The sequence below is a fragment of the Mus caroli genome, chromosome 5, assembly GCF_900094665.2.
Source record: "Mus caroli chromosome 5, CAROLI_EIJ_v1.1, whole genome shotgun sequence".
NCBI classification, from domain to species: Eukaryota; Metazoa; Chordata; class Mammalia; order Rodentia; family Muridae; genus Mus; species Mus caroli.
The window spans coordinates 4,507,327-4,515,489 of record NC_034574.1 but is presented as its reverse complement, the minus strand read 5'-3'; the positions used below and the strand labels follow the sequence as shown (position 1 = coordinate 4,515,489).

Below are 8,163 nucleotides of genomic sequence, written 5' to 3'. Positions count from 1 at the left end.
ATATGTACTCACTGATAAGTGGATATTAGCCCAGAAACTTAGTATACCTGAGATATAAGAGACAATTTGTAAAACACATGAAGCTGAAGAAGAACGAAGACCAAAGTGTGGACACTTTTCGCTTTTTAGGATTTTTTTTAGGATTTTTTTAAGGATTTTTTTTAGGATTTTTTTTAGGATTTTTTAGGATTGGAAACTCATGGAAGGAGTTACAGAGACAAAGTTTGGAGCTGAGACAAAAGGATGGACCATCTAGAAACTGCCATATCCAGGGATCCATCCCATAATTAGCCTCCAAATGATGACACCTGCATACACTAGCAAGCGTTTGCTGAAAGGACCCTGATATAGCTGTCTCTTGTGAGACTAGGGCGGAGCCTAGCAAACACATAAGTGGATGCTCATCGTCAGCTATTGGATGGATCACAGGGCCCCCAATGGAGGAGCTAGTGAAAGTGTCCAAGGAGCTAAAGAGATCTGCAACCCTGTAGGTGCAACAACATTATGAACTTACCAGTGTCCCGGAGCTCTTGACTCTAGCTGCATATGTAACCAAAGATGGCCTAGTAGACCATCACTGGAAAGAGAGGCCCATTGGACACGCAAACTTTATATGCCCCAGTACAGGGGAATGCCAGGGCCAAAAAGTGGGAATGGGTGGGTAGGGGAGTGAGGGGAGAGGGTATGGGGAACTTTTGGGATAGCATTGGAAATGTAATTGAGGAAAATATGTAATTAAAAATATAAAAAAAGTATTTGGGTTTCTTTGGTATTTAGATAACTTCATGTCAAGTTTTTTCTCAATGGAATTATCGTTGATATTAAATATTCCTTAAAAATTAGCTGGAAATCTTTGTAAATACATTTATACTTGTAAACTTATAAACTAGACAGGCCAACAGTCCTTATCTTTAAAAAAGTTTTTACACAATTCCTTTTCTTCACCTCCAAAATTTCAAACTAATGTGATGTGCTTGAAATAATTTTAGGAACACCAAGAGACACAGTCCTATGAAAAATATTCACTCATACTACACAAATAACTTAAGTTTTACTTGAAGTAAAAATTGAACAATCGATAGTGTAGCTGCTAGTAAGTAGCAATTATTCTTCTGCATAGATGTATTCAAGCTTTTAAAAATGAAATTATTAAACATTTTAGAAAATACCATGGCTTTGGATATGTCCCTCAAGGTTTGGGACATGTACTTCTGTGCCCCAGGGTAGTGTTGTCGAACTTTTAGGAAGGAGACTCTAGCCGGAGGATCCTGAAGCCTCTGAAGGATATTGTGTTCCAGTTCACACGACTGTTGATTTTCCTCTTGGCTAGTGAGTCACTCAGAGATAACCTACAACGTTCCCTTACATGATTTGCTATCTCATTCACAGCCAAAAATCGTGATTATAGCCTGGAAACATCAGAGACATGAATTAAAGCAAACTTACTTTCTTTCTTTCTTTCTTTCTTTCTTTCTTTCTTTCTTTCTTTCTTTCTTTCTTTCTTTCTTTCTTTTTTTTTGTGGGTTTGGGGGCAGGTTTATTGGGGTGGGGTTACTGGGAAGGTCATTGCCTGTCATACATCTCCCGTAGGATCTTCATACTTTCTGAGTAACAAAGCTGGTTCCAATGAGATGCCTCCTCCCACCTCTGGCATATGCGTTTCCAACATTGCATGTTGCGATAGAAAAGTGTGGAAGGAGAAGGTTCAGGCTCAGAAGGTTCATCATTGGAGGTACCCTGGGTCTCAGGCTGCAGTGGGGATGGAATTCTGGATCTACAGGTATCTCCAAGTGGTCCAGGGGCTGTGGGTGGAGGCAGCTTGTACACATCAAGGATTTTGTTGTTGATGACCTCTGAACCCTCTCCATCCTCGGGCAGAGGAGGCAGTGGTGAGCTGGAAGAGCGCTCGCGCTCTCACACTGTGAGGCTGTTGTGCATCCAGGCACAGCAGATGGGGTACAGTGGTGTGTTCTGACTAAACTGGGCCAAGTCCACACTCCGATCAAATAGCTTGATCACATACGTATTGGATCTCTGAGGATCCCCCTCAGCGAGCCCATCGTCCATCTCCCTCCTCTTCTTCCTCTGCTGGTGGGGGAAGCCAGCAGATGGCCTTTTGCCTGTGGCAGCAATGGAACAATCCTTGTTGTGTGTATCCAAGGGGATTTTCCCAGCTTCTTCATTCAGGCGTTCCCTGTCCATGTGACTCTTCTCCAGCAGACACTGAAGAACGGCATCCAGCTGGTTCCAGGCTTTGACCATCTCCATCTCTGATTTCTCCACTTTCACCTTTACTGGGAACATGATTTAGGTGCAGGTCTAATGCACTGGATCAGAAAAACTTGGAGGAGGCGTGGTTCAAAAGCTAGGCAGAAGGCTGGCAGGGAAAGGTCAAAGGTAAGTCTGGGCACCACTGGTCCTCGGGCCTGAGCACTGTCCAGCAGTGACTGCCCACAAACTTTCTTGTATAAGTCAATGATTTTAGCTATTCAGTTACAGTAACAAGAAACTAAAACAGAAATATTATGCAACTGAAGACATGGTAATTATAAAAATATATTGTCATCTTATTTGGCCTTTGAAACAGACCTATAATATGGTGGCATTATATTCTCCCCCTTCTAAACTAGCCAGGGGGCCTGGAGAAGTGGCTTAGTGGTTTAGAGCATGTGCTGCATTTGCAGAGAACCCTAATTCGCTTCTCAACATTTTCTTGGCTGGCTCACAAACACCCATAACTCCATCTCCTGGAGAATCTAATCTAATGCCTCTGGCCTGTACATGCACACATATACTATCAGACAGATGCATGGAAACAGAATTCAAATAACATCTTTAAAACTTACTAGGAAAAGAGTCAAAGGCTAATGGAGGTAAAATTACTGTCTTAGGTCAGAGAAACTGATGAGTGGTGGGGCTAACTTTATCATGGCCTAATAGCCAACCTCATAGTCCCTCTGCTCACTTTGCAATAACTGCAGAGAGGATGGGTGGAAATACTTTCTTCTCTGAAGCTCTTGTATTGTCATTTCATACACAGGTTATTATTCATATTGCAATATATAAAAATTATACTGTCTCTTTAATAACTCTAAAAGTCTTTTTTGTGTTCTGCTATTTTTCTTAATGTTAGCAGATTAAGAAGTTAATCTGTTAATTAATTATTAACATTATACTAAAGAAATTAAGTATATTGTGGACAGACATCTTCAATTCCAGCATTTGGGAAGCAGAGGCCAGAGGATTGAAAGTCTGGGAATAATCTTGCTATAGGACAGGTCCCTTTCTCAAAAACAAACAACCAAACAAAACAGAACCAAAAAAAAAAAAACCCAACAAAAAAGAGAGCCTAGATATAGTCATATTTCCCACAATGTATTTGAACCTATGCTAAGGCATACACACACACAACCCATACTCAGAATAATGCTCTCTCCATGGTGTTATGTGGTCTGTGAAGACAGAATCATTGACTGTTCCAGAATTTCAGCATGGTAATAGACGTGCTTGCCTGAGACAGATGTACTGGTTCCAGCCTCCTTTAGAGACCCCACCCCCACCCAACCCAATGCAAAGGCCGTGAGTCTCCATACTTGAACTGTTGGCATCTTGCAGCTGACAATCCCTTTATGACTGAAGTTCTGCCTGTCAGGGTCACCTACTTTGCCAAGGACTTAACTTTAGGAATGTAACTCAATTTGCTGTCCAGATCTATCAGGTGGGGTGGGTTGTGGAGGTCCCTATCTTAGTGGCAGCTCTTCTTCCCTGTGTTACATATTCTGTGACATGATCCTTGGCACAGCAATGGTAAAATATTATTTAAGAGGACAATTCTCAGACTGTGTTCGGATCATTCTGCTCCTTAGACCCCCTTTAAACAATTCCTAGTGCTAGATCCATTCCCGAATAAGATGAGAATACGATGAGTGCTAGGTAGTTAAGTCCTGATTTCTCAATACTTTACAGTATTTCCTGCATCCCGATACACCAAAAGACCTGGGATAATCTTGGACCTACCAATCATCATTTTCCACAAACAAAAGACATGTATCAAATGAACTGAAATTTCCATATTTTTTAAAAAAAATCTTCTAAAGACAGAAATAAATCTCTCTCCCTAGGTAGCAAACTAAACACTAGCAGAAATGGAGACTATCAAAAAACCTTGAGTTTGGTTTTATAAGCAACTGTTTATTCCCTGTCCCTCATGCCTGTTACCTGTGTTTATAAGAAACACTTGACCTACAATGTGAAGATTAACACTTAGTGAGGCATAAACTAATTTCATAAGATCTGTTCTAATTGGCCTTGTTACCTAGACATTCAAAGTAGCTTCACAATGTTATTTAGTGTGTTATTTCCAGCTAAACTTTGTAAGGAAATGTTTATGCTATTACAGATAACTAATATTCATGTGTCATGTCATATATGGACATTTAAATCGATCCCCCCACTCTCTCTTTTCTTACATTTCTCCTTTTACCTCCCTTGTCCCTTTATAACACAGGCCTGACCAGCCTGGAAGCTGCTGTATAGGCCAGACTGGCCTTAAACTTGTGGCAATCCTCCTGCTTCTACCACCTGATAGTTGAGATTATAGGCATGATGGAATCATCCTCACCATTATTTTCCTGGTAATGTTGGAAGGGATGAGCGTCAGTATACAGATTAACTAATAACCTGGAAGCTGGCATCAGGCAAGGTTGTTTTATTTCAACATATCAATTGACTATAAAACATTAGCATCACCTTTACATATGACACCATGAAACCTTATTATCTGCAGCATTGTGTGTTTCCATGGAACACCCAATATTGCCTCATACAGAAGTAAAGTTGAGTTGTTTTAAAGAGAAATCTTCAATGATGGCTGTGGTCCATACTTTGCAGTAGCTCAGCCCTCCTTTATCAGATATAAATTTGTTTTCAAGACTATAAGATTTCTTTATCCATGAGATTGTCTGTTCCACGACAAGGCAGCCTTTATGAGCCCAGGAATGGAGCTGTGCAGCCTTGCACCGCCTCCTCCCATCCTCAACAAGCAGCAGTTTTCTGTTTCATATGTGAATGCTTCTGCAGAGTCTATCCTAGACTTTATAGAACGTCAGACATCTTCAGTTTCATTTTTTTTTCTTTGACTAGTTGAAATTACTTATCATTACAGATCCACAGGTCCATAAAAGAAAGGACACCAAGTCCCCGCTTTACTCCCTCTATTGTTCCCACAAAGAGAACTACAGCTACCTTCTGCATATGAGTTTCTTAAGATGGTGTATATACCATGTATATGTAATATTTAATTAAAGTCACCTATTGGTGTATTAGTTAATGTTCTACTGTTGTGAAGAGATACCATGGTCACAGTAACTTATTAAAAACCGTGTAAATGAAAGCTTGTTTACAGTTTCACAAGATTCGTCCAAGACCATCGTTGCGGAGAGTATGGTAGCATGCAGGCATGGCACTGGAGCAGTAGCTGGAAGTTTACATCCTATCCAGAGTTTGGAAGCAGACAGTGAGAAAGGGCCTGGCATGGGCTTTGAAACCTCAAAGCTAATCCACAGTGACACACCTCCTCTAACTGGCAACACCTTCTAATCCATCCCAAACAATTCCACCAACTGAGCACCAAGCCCTCAATTATATGAGTTCACAGTGATCATTCGCATTCAAAGCACCACACGTACCCAACCTATCTGTTCGTGGGCCCCTGAAGCTTCCCAAATTTCTATTATTATTCAAGTTCTAGAAAGCCTTAATTTTCTTCTACATTTTTGTCTATACTCTTCACAAAACTGAAACTAAGGCATTGTTGTGAAACATTACTTGAAGGAAACATTTATTCAAAGGAAACATCCAAGCATTACTTTAGGAAACATTTATTCAATGCCTAATTCTGCCTAACATCAGAAATGATGTTATCTTCTGGGTAGATGCTGGTGATTATTGCAAAATAAGTAAGAGACATAATTTCTTACCTTATTCTTATAACTATTGTCCTATCCATGCCAGATTGCTCTTCAGAGACTTAGCACTTTGATGAACCATCACTCTTTTAAATTTCCTATATCTTTAGCAATATTTTATTTAAACTTTTATTTATTTCTTGCTAATTTAATAGCTAGATAATTGCACATTAAATATTTTAGTTTGAATCTATAGCCCCAAGTTAGTGTGTGCGTGTGTGTGTATATATATATATGAATATATATATATATTAAAAATAAAGTTTAGAAAAATGGCAGATTGTGCTATTTTTATTAATTAGAATTTTTAGTTTTTCTACATTTTCAATACTATTTTGTACTTTAAATATATAATAATCTGACTGCTAATAAATATATAATAATCCAACAATATATATATATTTTGTTGTTGTTGTTGTTATTATTTTGCTTTGTTTTCGAGGCAGGGTTTCTTTGTGTAGCCCTGGCTGTCCTTGAACTCACTCTGTAGATGAGGCTGGTCTCGAACTCTCAGAGATGCACCTGCCTCTGCCTCCCAGGTGTTGGGATTAAAGGTGTGCACTATCACTGCCCAGCTCTGTAGTTTTATCTTAAATATCTCATGTTTTAAAAGTGTGGTCCTTGGATAAGAGCTAATGTGGGGTGGTAGAAAGTTTAGAAGCAGTGCCTCCTGGGAGTTTTCTAGGTCAGTGGAAGTGTACCTTTAAAGGAGGTTTTGGGACCCTAGTCCTTTTCTCTCATTTTGCATCCTGGTCATGGAGTAAATTGTCATGGTCTATTGCTTGATTCCACCATAAAATTCTGTTGCTATTGGGAAAAAAGCAACGGGGCAAGTAATGACAGACTGAAACTTGTAAAACTGTGAGGAAAACTGAACCTTTAAGAGCTGAGTATACCAGTTTAGTTTCAGTGTTAGAGATCCATACCTACAGTAGAAATGCACTGGTAATGCTAATACATGTTCTTTCTGGAACAGAACATAGAATATAGTAAGTTTAAAGTTGATTGAAATATCAGTTGCCTAAGTGACTGGAAAAACCACATGAGATCAAGTAGACTTTTCATTTACTCAAAAATATTCAACACTAATATTATGACAAATATAGTTAATAGTAAAAGAGCATAAGGAGATAACTAATAAGTCCTTTAGGAAAGAAAGATAATGTAAACATTTATTTGTTTACACAAATCCCTCAAGATAAAAATGCCCCTTATCAAGTCATCAATGTGTTGGTCTCTTCTGGAACATAAAGTGCCATTTAGAACCTCTTTACTCTGAAAGCGACATAAATAGATTTCTGATCCATAGAGAGCAATGTTGTAGCCACACCTCGACTCATAACCACCAATCAGTTTTAAGTGTTGGTTCAACAGAGACTGCTCGGCTGGTGATGAAGGTTTGCCTTGGCTGTCTCTATCTGTGTTGGCATCTTTTCTTCCCAGAGAGTGGGAAGCCCTCCTGGGTCTTCCTCACAGAGAGACTAGACCCAGGGAATCCTCTCCATAAATTCTCTTCTACTTAGCTTTGCATTGTAGTCTAAGGGAAAAGACTGAAGACTACAATCTTTTGGGCGAGCAAAACATTACATAAAGGCAAGAACCACAGCAACAAACCTCATACAATTTGGTTCAAAACAGAAATTCATCTTTTTCTTAATTTTGGAAATGGGTATAATCTGTAGCACTTGAGCAGATCACCATAGAACTCAGTGCCCTGCCCCCATTCACTTTCCTTTCTCTTCCTCTTCTAACTTCTCCCATCCCCTGTTAGATAGTAATTTTGTCTAAGCAATACATTCTGTCTTGAAGGGAAGCTCCTAAAGACCCAAGAATTTCTAAAAAGAGGCCGCTTACTACTTAATACTCATGCATACACTAGCAAGATTTTGCTGAAAGGACCCAGATATAGTTGTGTCTTGTGAGGCTATGCCGGGGCCTAGCAAACACAGAAGTGGATGCTCGTAGTCAGCTATTGGATGGATCACAGGCCCCCAATGGAGGAGCTAGAGAAAGCACCCAAGGAGCTAAAGGGATCTGCAACCCTATAGGTGGAACAACAATATGAACTAACCAGTACCCCCTGGAGCTCATGTCTCTCTAGCTGCATATGTAGCAGAAGATGGCCTGTCGGCCATCATTGGGAAGCGAGGCCCCTTGGTCTTGCAAACTTTAGATGCTTCAGTACAGGGGAACGCCA

General features: G+C 39.8%; 1 pseudogene; it reads right to left on the bottom strand.

The window, feature by feature from the left end:
• Positions 1-1,563: 1,563 nt before the first annotated feature.
• On the bottom strand, positions 1,564-2,304 carry LOC110293820 (annotated as a pseudogene).
• Between the last annotated feature and the right edge of the window lie 5,859 nt (positions 2,305-8,163).